The 10,653-nt window shown below is 47.5% G+C and overlaps 1 long non-coding RNA gene across 1 annotated transcript; it reads left to right on the top strand.

Moving 5' to 3' along the window:
• Positions 1 to 469: 469 nt before the first annotated feature.
• Positions 470 to 9,118, top strand: LOC122380719. The gene is made up of 3 exons (XR_006256369.1): positions 470 to 493; positions 5,828 to 6,591; positions 8,869 to 9,118. It is a non-coding gene; the product is annotated as an uncharacterized LOC122380719 (long non-coding RNA).
• Positions 9,119 to 10,653: the final 1,535 nt, after the last annotated feature.

Raw genomic sequence — 10,653 nt, forward strand, 5'->3', positions numbered from 1 at the left:
GTCTCAGGGGATTCTTCTGACTGGTACCGGATTGAGGGACCTCCCAGACCGAAAGTTTTGGGGGTCTCCTGTGGCAAGTATGAAAAGAAGGGCCTCTCAGTCCATCAGTCTCATGGGCCTCTTTTGCCTGGTGTGATTATAAGGGCCACTCAGTCCATCAGTCTCATGGGCCTCTTTTGCCTGGTGTGATTATAAGGGCCTCTCAGGTCATCAGTCTCAGGGGCTTCGACTGACAAGTATGAACAGAGGGCCTCCTTGGATCCATCACGGCCCCTTGGAGTCCGTGCGTGGGGATTCGTGGAACTTATTTTTACCGAGTTTGTTTATTCTGGAAGGTGACGACGTCCTCTCAAATCGAGACGAGGGGCCTTGAGTAAAAAGTGGGTGGGCCAAAACACATGGTTGGCCCCCCCACCTCGAAAAGTGGGTGGGCACTTGCCCACCTGGCCCCCCCCCTGTTCCTACGCCTATGGTCTTCGGAGGTGGCAGAACGGTAAGCGGCGTCTGCAGACGACCTTTCAGGGGCGTGCGCATCTTGTGGGTGTGTTTCCTTGTTTAGTTTTCAAAAAAGTATTCGGAGTTTAACCCTCGCCAGGCCGGGACCTTTTTCCTTACACGGACGGCCAGGCGACGGGAGGGGTACATACGACTCCCTGCAGGCTGCAGCAATTGGCTTCTTTAGTGCTTAGAAACACCAATGTATACGGTAGGTGGACCCATAGGATATCTCCCCCCTGTGCAAACTTAGTAGCACTAAGTCAATAACTACGGAGTTTTGGGGCATAAATGTATGAAGCAAGTCAATTTTTCTCACTTTCTTTCTTTTGATGGTTAGTAAAGATAGAGCATAAATAAAAGCACCAGTGAACTCAGCAAATCAAACCGAATCAAATGTTATGCATCTCCATTCTCCAGTTTAAGTGACTTCACAATATTCACTCAAATTAAGTGAATTTAATTAATTAATTAATTCAGTCCATAACTTCACCCAAATGCATCATGTTGCGTAGGCACAAGGGACTTTTGTGCCTTGATACCCCACAAGGCACAAAAGTCCCTAAATATTCACCTACCTACATAGGATCACCAAATTTTCACGGCGGTGAGATCTCCTACGGACCTGCACCTACCCTGCACATTTGGCGTTTCTAAGTATCATAGGAGCCAATCGCGAGTGGGTCGTATCAACCCCCCCTCGCCGTCTGTGTTATGAAAAAAACCCTCGCCCGGCGAGGGTTAAAAGATTATTTTTTTAAACATTCCATCAAAATGAGCCACACTCGGAAAGTCGCCCCGTTTCAGTGCTGCCAGAGGGTATGCACGAGAAAAAAATTGACTCCATATGGGTCAAAACTCTTGAAAATGCTCCCCTGAAAACTCCTGAAAACCATCGATGACACCCTTTCCAGCAGAGTTATTGAGTGTGTTCTAGGGTAACTTTGAGCCTTCCTCATTTTGCGAAAGAGTTTTCAAGAGTTCTTAATGGATGACGAAATGACTCCACTGAGAAAAAAATTGACTCCATATGGGTCAAAACTCTTGAAAATGCTCCCCTAAAAACTCCTTAAAACCATTGATAACTCCCTTTCCAGCAGAGTTATTGAGTGTGTTCTAGGGTAACTTCGAGCCTTCCTCATTTTGCGAAAGAGTTTTCAAGAGTTCTTAATGGATGGCGAAATGACTCCATGTGTGACACCCCATAACTCTGTGACGCAACCCTCCATTACTTCCGAAAAACCTTTCCCGAACGTTCCGACAGGAGTAAAAGGGGAGTTACGAAGGGGTTTTAGCATACGTCGCGATGAGCTGCCGGTGGCCGCCATCTTTTGCGCGTAGTACACAGCACGTTGTGCGGGGCGGCGGGCGAGGTGTTAGTGAAGAGCGTGTTGACTTAGACGGACCTGACCTATATACACAGTGACGGATAATTGGACCTTACTTTGGATTTAAAGGTAAGCTTAGCTGTATTTCTCATCATGCTTTTATAGTGCAAAGTGTTATAATGCTGTGATGAGAACATATGGTAACCCCATGTTCTTGATGGGCTGGAATGGTCTCTGTAAGGGTAATTGATTGTATTGTTCCTGAGTGAGATAAAGATCGGAAACAGCATGCTCTGAGTTTCTAGGTATTGACAAATATCATACATTATTTCCCTCGAATAAATTGGAAAGTTAGGATTACACAAGCTTTACCCGTCATGGATCCTATTGTTATTGCCCAATTATTTTAATATCTATACCAATGACAAATATCAAATTTGAAGGGCTTGCAAAGGAGAGCCAGAAAATAACGTCAGGTCTTGGTCACGTCAGGTCGCATGTCTCGTCTCGTCCATCTTGTCTCATCTGCCTACCTCTCAGTCTCCTCCCTCATTTCTTCCTTCCATCTTTCCTCGCTTCCTTTCTCACTCCCTCTTTCCCTCCCCTCTCTCTCCCTTTCTTTCTCCCTCTATCCCTCCCTTCCTTCCTGTTTTCCTTCCTTCCTTCCTTCATCCCTTCCCTCCTTCCCTCCCTTTCTCCTTCATTATTTTCCCTTCTTCTCTTTTTTTCTTTCTCCTCCATTTCCTCCCACGCAATGTTAAGTGTACCTATAATTTCATGGTTATTAACATTTTGCAGGGGATGAGCTGGAGAGCCTGCAGCGCATCCCGCAAGACACGTCGGAAGCCAACGGAGGCCAGCAAAATATCCATCCCACCATCGTGAAAGGAGAGCCGAACGAAGAAGACGCAGTATTCGTCGAGGCCCAGGAGGTGGTAGGGTAGCGGCACCACCAGACCAAGCATTCCTGCTGTGGTAGGCCGCCTTTTGGATTCTTAACATCAAAACTCGCGACCGTGAAGCATATATGGAGTGAGATCCCCGGAGAGCGTGCCGTGGCGGGATGTCGAAAGCGTTTGTTAATTTTTTTAATACTCCCACCGCCCCGGACTATGAATACACATTTCTTGAAATATATTTTTTATCTGTGCTTCGGTACACGAGCTTTGGGTGGTTACGCTATTCGTCCAATATTTTTTTTTTTCGGGGGGGGGGGGGGGGCTTGAGTGGAGTGATAGGAAGTTTGGATGAGTTTGATGGGGAGTAACAAGAGGTATACCATGAAGCTGTAAACGGAGTTTTGGGGAATCATGAAATGGAGTAATCGGGAGTAATTATGAGGCAGTAGGAGAGTCATCGAGAGTAATGGAAGGGAGTTTCAGGGAGTATGTTGTTTGTTTTGATAGGGTAAAGGAGAGTAATGAAGAGTTTTCTAAAACGGTAGGCAGAGTTACAGAGAGTTTCTCGAGAGAAGTTTTGGGGTGTAATGGAGAGTTTTAGAGGGGGTGTAATGAGGAGTACCACCTGGGAGTTTTGGGGTGTCGTTTTGGTGAACTCCCCCTGGGGGTGTCATGCGGAGTCAGGATTTTTCTCAGTGTCCATGTGTGACACCCCATAACTCTGTGACGCAGCTCTCCATTACTCCCGAAAAAAAACTTTTCCCGAACGTTCCGACAGGAGTAAAAGGGGAGTTACGAAGGGGTTTTAGCATACGTCGCGAGGCTGCCGGTGGCCGCCATCTTTTGCGCGTATAAATAGTATACAGCACGTTGTGCGGGGCGGCGGGCGAGGTGTTAGTGAAGAGCGTGTTGCCTTCGACGGACCTGACCTATACAGTGACGGATAATTGGACCTTTCTTTGGATCTAAAGGTAAGCTTAGCTGTATTTCTCATCATGCTTTTATAGTGCAAAGTGTTATAATGCTGTGATGAGAACATATGGTAACCCCATGTTCTTGATGAGCTGGAATGGTCTCAGTAAGGGTAATTGATTTGTTTCGTTCCTGAGTGAGATAAAGATCGGAAACAGCATGCTCTGAGTTTCTAGGTATTGGCAAATATCATACATTATTTCCCTCGAATAAATTGGAAAGCAAGGATTACACAAGCTTTACACGTCATGGATCCTTTGTTATTGTCCGATTGTTTTAATATCCATGTCAATGACAATTATCAAATTTTAAGGGCTTTCAAAGCAGAGCCAAAAAATTAAACTATCTTGGCATAAAAGCCTTGATTTCCTAGCCCCTATAACTTGCCCTTTAGACTTTCACTGAAACTTAACTTTATCAAAATTGTAGTGCATAAAAAGTATTCTAACTTTGCAATCTCTTGTTTTCATTATTTTGACATTATGTGCCGAAATGCAGTATCAGTGCCAACACGTCAGGTTGCGTGTGTCTCGTCTCGTCCATCTTGTCTCATCTGCCTACCTCTCAGTCTCCTCCCTGATTTCTTCCTTCCATCTTTCCTCGCTTCCTTCCTCACTCCCTCCTTCCCCTCCTCTCTCTCTCTCTCTCTCTCTCTCTCTCTCTCTCTCTCTCTCTCTCTCTCTCTCTCTCTCTCTCTCTCTCTCTCTCTCTCTCTCTCTCTCCATTTTTTTCTCCCTCTCTCCCCCCGTCCCTCCCTCCCTTCCTTCCTTCCTTCCTTCCTTCCTTCCTTCCTTCCTTCCTTCCTTCCCTCCCTCCCTCCCTCCCTCCCTCCCTCCCTCCTTCCTTCCTTCCTTCCTTCCTTCCTTCCTTTCTTCCTTCCTTCCTTCCCTCCCTCCCCCCTCCCCCTCCCTCCCTCCCTCCCTCCCTCCTTCCTTCCTTCCTTCCTTCCTTCCTTCCTTCCTTCCTTCCTTCCTTCCTTCCTTCCTTCCTTCATCCCTCCCCTCCTTCCCTCCCTCCCTCCTTCATTATTTTCCTCCTTCTCTTTTTTCTTTCTAACCCATTTCCTCCCCTCCCACGCAATGTTAAGTGTACGTATAATTTCATGGTTATTAACATTTTGCAGGGGATGAGCTGGAGAGCCTGCAGTGCATCCCGCAAGACACGTCGGAAGCCAACGGAGGCCCGCAAAATATCTATCCCACCATCGTGAAAGGAGAGCCGGACGAAGAAGACGCAGTATTCGTCGAGGCCCAGGAGGTGGTAGCGGCACCACCAGACCAAGCATTCCTGCTGTGGTAGGCCGCCTTTTGGATTTTTTACATCAAAACTCGCGACCGTGTAGCATATGAAGTGAGATCCCCGGAGAGCGTGCCGCGGCGGGATGTCGGAAGCGTTTGTCAATTTGTTAAGCCTCCCACCGCCCCGGACTATGAATACACATTTCTTGAAATATATTTTTTTTTATCTGTGCTTCGGTACACGAGCTTTGGGTGGTTACGCTATTCGTCCAATATTTATTTTCGGGGGGGGGGGCTGGAGTGGAGTGATGGGAAGTTTGGGTGAGTTTGATGGGGACTAACTAGAGGTATACCATGAAGCTGTAAACGGAGTTTTGGGGAATAATGGAATGGAGTAATCGGGAGTAATTTTGAGGCAGTAAGAGAGTCATTGAGAGTAATGGAAGGGAGTTTCAGGGAGTATGTTGTTTGTTTTGATAGGGTAAAGGAGAGAAATGAAGAGTTTTCTAAAACGGTAGGGAGAGTTACAGAGAGTTTCTCGAGGGAAGTTTTGGGGTGTAATGGAGAGTTTTGGAGGGGGTGTAATGAGGAGTACCACCTGGGAGTTTTGGGGTGTCGTTTTGGTGAACTCCCCCTGGGGGTGTCATGCGGAGTCAGGATTTTTCTCAGGGAGTGGATGCGCGACCTCCCACGCGGTTCTTAGCCTGGATGCCTCTCAGTTTCTCGGAGCTCGCTAATATTTTGATAACCCTATAGCACTTAGCTTGCCGTTCTTCTGCTAAGAATGTCTATGCAAGCTGGAAATGTTACCTCTGTCCCTATTGACATATTTTTGTTAAAATGACAATTTTTGTAAGGACAGTATATGTCCGAATAACGACGACACTTTCCACAGGGAGTACAGAGGTGCAGCGGCCGTCAGCCAGGTGTTTGCAGATCTTCCGGATCAGTGACTCCCTGCTGGACGGCGTCGATCGGCGCACAGGACATGCCACCGGCGGCTGTCGCTCCGGTTCTCTGGACGCTGACCAGGCCCAGGCGTGTCTGCGGCGGCGGGCGGCGCGGCGGCGGCGGCCGGCGAGACTCGTGGTCATCGGCGACTCTCGCAGCCGCATCCTGACGGAGCAGCTGCGCGTGTTCCTCCAGTTGGGAAACGGCACTGCCATTAGGGACGTGCGCCTCGAGGACATCCCGCCGGGTCCGCTGCAGCCGCTTCTGCAGCACAGCACAAGGGACGCATGCGTCCAACAAGAGGCGAGTTGCAGCAGAACCATGAGAAATGACGTACTTATAGCAGAGTACTGGCGGCGGCCGTACATTTACTCGCTGTTTCTGCAGAAGCTAAGAAAGCTAGTGACTGAGTGTCGAGAGAAACCGTTAGAATGTCCCGATCTCGTGGTGATAAATAGTGGTATGTGGTACCTTCGTGTGATACCAGTCCAACTGCCAATTGAAAAGTCAAAAATAGCTTGGACTCTAAAGATGCGAGAGCACGTGAGCGGCATCCGACAGGTACTAGCTCAACTGGTGAAGGAGACCACGGTAGTGTGGCGACTGGAGGAGGCCATCACTTCCGACGTGACACGAACGCGCAGAAAGTCGGATTACCAGAGAAGGTTGACAGCTTCGCATGCATTCTTCTACGAGCTACAGACTAAGGTGAGAATCTCATCATGCAGGGTCACGCAGAGACACTGGCGAATCTGCAGTCGACACTTTCGGTAATGATAGTAGGTATACCTATGGTGTGTGTATCGAAAATATCGTAGCAATGTTGACGGACAAAGGAGAAAATGTACGCAGAAAATGAGGCAAATGTACCTGAAAACGAGCGCATCGCTTTTACAAGAATCCGTTTAGGTTCACACAGGTTAAAAATAGAAACGGGGAGGTGGTCGCGCATACCAGAGACAGAAAGGCTGTGCACGTGCGGGTCAGTGCAAACAGAGAAACATGTACTTTTAGACTGCCCAGAATCAAATTCACTTCGAGAACATTTCCCCAGATTAAATTTTTCCGGTCTAACTGTCCTTATGGATGCACACCCTTCAGATCTCGCAAGGCTATGTAAGAACATTCTTGAAAAGTATGATTCATAATATGTATTTAGATTGTGCTTCGCCATGTCCGCGGTGCTCATATTGTATTTTGTTATTTTAATGGACACGTTTTCACTCGAGTTTTATCCTTTTTATATATATTTTTAGTGTATTGCATTATGTATAGAATTTTGTATTTTATGTATTGTGTGTATTTTATCAAGAGTGCAGTGTCAATAAACTATCTATCTATCTATCTATCTACGAGCACCACCCTCATATCAAGTCTGATTAGGTTCATTAAGTCGTATGAGAAACGTACGATCCCATTTTTTGGCATGCTTTTTAGCCCGCGACTTACCGGAGAATGGGCGATTTTGATTTTTTTCTGTGTCCTTATAGGTAGGCATATAGGTATTGTGATTACGAGCGAGCGAGCGCAGCGAGCGAAGTGAGTCTTTTCAATATAACGGAAAAATCTCAGTATGAGCGGCCCGGCCCGGCCCGGCCCGGCCCGGCCTGTAACGCTTTTGAGAGGCTTATATCTCAGCAACCGCTGGACCGATTGGCCTGCGATCTTTTTCGTTGGGTAGCCCCATCCCTTCTACCCCGTAATTGACTACTTTTGATACATCTCAGTGACCGTCGTGGCACGTGCCACGTGAAAAGTCAAGGGTGTTCAAGCTGTTTTGCAAAAGTAGTGATTTTGAGAGGCTCATATCCCAGCAGCCGCTTGGGCGATTGCCTTGCGGTAATTTTTGTAGGGTAGCAGCATCCCTTCTACCAAAAATAGGATACTCCCGATGCATGTGGGTCAGTCCCAGTGCACGTGCAAAATACAACAATAAGAGGTGTCAAATTTGTTCCCATTTTAATAACTCGGTAATTACTGGAGCGATTTCGCTGAAACTTAGCATACAGGTAGGCACCCACCAGACAATATATTCCCATGCGTTGCGGTTAAGGTGCTACTGCACGTGCGCACGTGCAGGGGGCGCTTCCAGATCTCGAGAACGGCTGGGCCGATTGCGCTCAAATTTGGTACACGGTTGGGGACTAGTTAGTAGGGTGCCGTGCAAAAGTCAGTTTGGACCCCGGTTGCACGTGCGCACGTGCAGGAGGCGCTTCCAGATCTCGAGAACGGCTGGGCCGATTGCGCTCAAATTTGGTACACGGTTGGGGACCAGTTAGTAGGGTGCCGTGCAGAAGTCATTTTGGACCCCGTTTGCACGTGCGCACGTGCAGAATGCCGCTTCTAGATCTCAGGAACGGCTGGGCCGATTGCGTTCAAATTTGGTACACCGCTAGCGACCGGTTAGAAGGGTGCTTTGCGCAAGCCCGTTGGAAGTACCCTCTCGCCCTTCCGCACGTGCGGGGCTCACTATCTCGCTCGCTCGTTCTTCGCCCAAAAGGCGTTCTACTGGTTATAGGTAGGCATGAAAGCGGCGAATGGCTATGTTATCCCCTAACACACAGATGTTTTCATTTTTCTAACATCGCGTTGACGCACGCTCGCGGAAGGAATAAAAAAGTACAATAATTAAAAAGCGATCTTCGGCAGCATAAATGGACTGGAAATGCATGACCACACTAAGTCGGAAGGATTATAAAATTCTAGCACATTAATGATTCTTACGGCTTTGATTTATCTTAAAATTAGGGAGGGAGAAAAGGAGACAAAAATGACGAAGGAAAAGGCCAGCTTACGACTTACGAGTATGCCTGTATATTGTATACCTATGCTAGCGTAGCTGCCAATTGGCGCGCGAAAGCAAATGACAGAACTAAGAGCAGCGGGACTACCAGCAGTGTCGGTGCACCATCTGCGTGTTGCGATTAATGCAAGATGATGGCGATAATAATACATACGAGTATAACACATTCTCATTCATTTCAGGTGGATGGACTTGTATTGTGGTCATCCATGCTTCCAGAGACCTTCGATTTTTCCCAACGGGTCTGCGGCTCAGTTCAGAACTTCACAGACTCTGACGACCCAGCTATCAAGGATATAATTAATCAGTGCTGGGACGAAATACACGTGGGTCGCTCCATGCGACAGCGATTTGTCTCCAAAATGTTGGATGTATTTTGCGAGCTTGATGGCGACAGGGATGCAGGACACTGCTGTAGGGGATAATTTGGCTGGAATGTTTAACCCTCGCCCGTAAACGGCGATCTGCCACCTTCGCCCATGCAGGGGGGGGGGGGTTGGTGCGACCCCCCCCCTTGGCGTTTGAAAACGGAGCGTCGTAGAGCTTAGCGGAAAAGACCAACGGATTGCTCTCAACAAGATCTCGCGATTGGTGGTATATTTTTTGGTCCTAGGTCAACATTTGACCTACTTTTGACCGGTCAAAGGTCAAATTTTCGGAAAAATAGACTTTTTTCAACTTTCGGCGGCGATTGCGGCAAAACGGTGGGAGATATCGACTTGAAACCTTCACTATCGTGTTCCTTGATCAATTCTCTATCGTTTGGTATGTATTTCGTTTCCCTAGCTCTAAAAATGGCGCGTTGGGAGCGCCGGAAGTCGCCAAGGTCACAGTCGGCGGCAGAAATTCGAAAAATAAAAAATTTAGATTTTTGAAATCTGATTGTATTTTTGGATTTGGGAGGTCCATTTGCTCCCTATAGAAGCTAATATTGCTGCATATTCCCATTGAGGTGACAAGAATTAGCAAAATAGTGGTTCGGGCGCTTTTCAAAAATAGTACCGGACGCTGTTCCTCTTGTGACGTCATAGCTCCGTGACCTGACCTGACCCGGTCAAGTTTCTTATACCATATGATAGCCAATACTTGCCCCAACATGCATGGGAAGTTTCATCACGATCCATCAACCGATCTCCGTACCACCGGCAGGAAACCTCGGGCGTTGGCACTCAGTTTGTGAAAATCCGGCCGGAGGCTGTTCCCTTTGTGACGTCATAACTCCGTAACCTGACATGACCCGGTCAAATTTTTTTTTTTATCAAAAGATGCGCAAGGTTTGCCCCATAAGGTACCCAAAATTTGGCGGCGCTGCGCGCCGCCGTTTTTGCACTATTTCCGAAAAACCTCAGGGGGGGGGGTTGCACCAACCCCCCCCTACATGGGCGAGGGTTAACAACGATGCAATAGCATCGCGCAGAATGGCCCAGCTGTGCAGTTTGATATAGGGCCAGTAGCGGTGGAACACCCTCAATTAAGGAGGGGGGGGGGGCACTGCCGACTTTTGGTCCCATTCTTTCCATGCAACGCCCATAGGGCTAATGTTAAAATGCCAAAATCAAAGGGGGCACGGTGCCCCGGTGCCCTCCCCGTTCCGCTGCCTATGCATAGGGCCATCACAGATAATGACTATGTCATTGATCGGGCATCTCACTGCCTCAACTTGTCCATTTCAAATGCACACTTGGTTGAGGGTCCTGTGCCTAAGTCGATGGTAAATAAATTCTACGTTGAGTAGTTTTGTCCCATCACAACAGTTCATAAACATGGTTACAGTTTAAGTTGATATCAATTGTTTATCTTTTGGGGTTTTAGAAGTTCGGTCAATACAATTGTTCGTTCATCCTAAGATAGGAATATTTTTTTCAGTGTTACAGTAAAAAAAAAAAATACATGGAGGCAAACAATGGGTTTTGTTCCATCAAGATTGGCTAGTAATTTCTTGCCACAAACTGAGCATCAAAGTCCAT

This window comes from Amphibalanus amphitrite, unplaced genomic scaffold (genome assembly GCF_019059575.1).
Source record: "Amphibalanus amphitrite isolate SeventyFive unplaced genomic scaffold, NRLGWU_Aamphi_draft 000105F_arrow, whole genome shotgun sequence".
Taxonomy (NCBI): domain Eukaryota; kingdom Metazoa; phylum Arthropoda; class Thecostraca; order Balanomorpha; family Balanidae; genus Amphibalanus; species Amphibalanus amphitrite.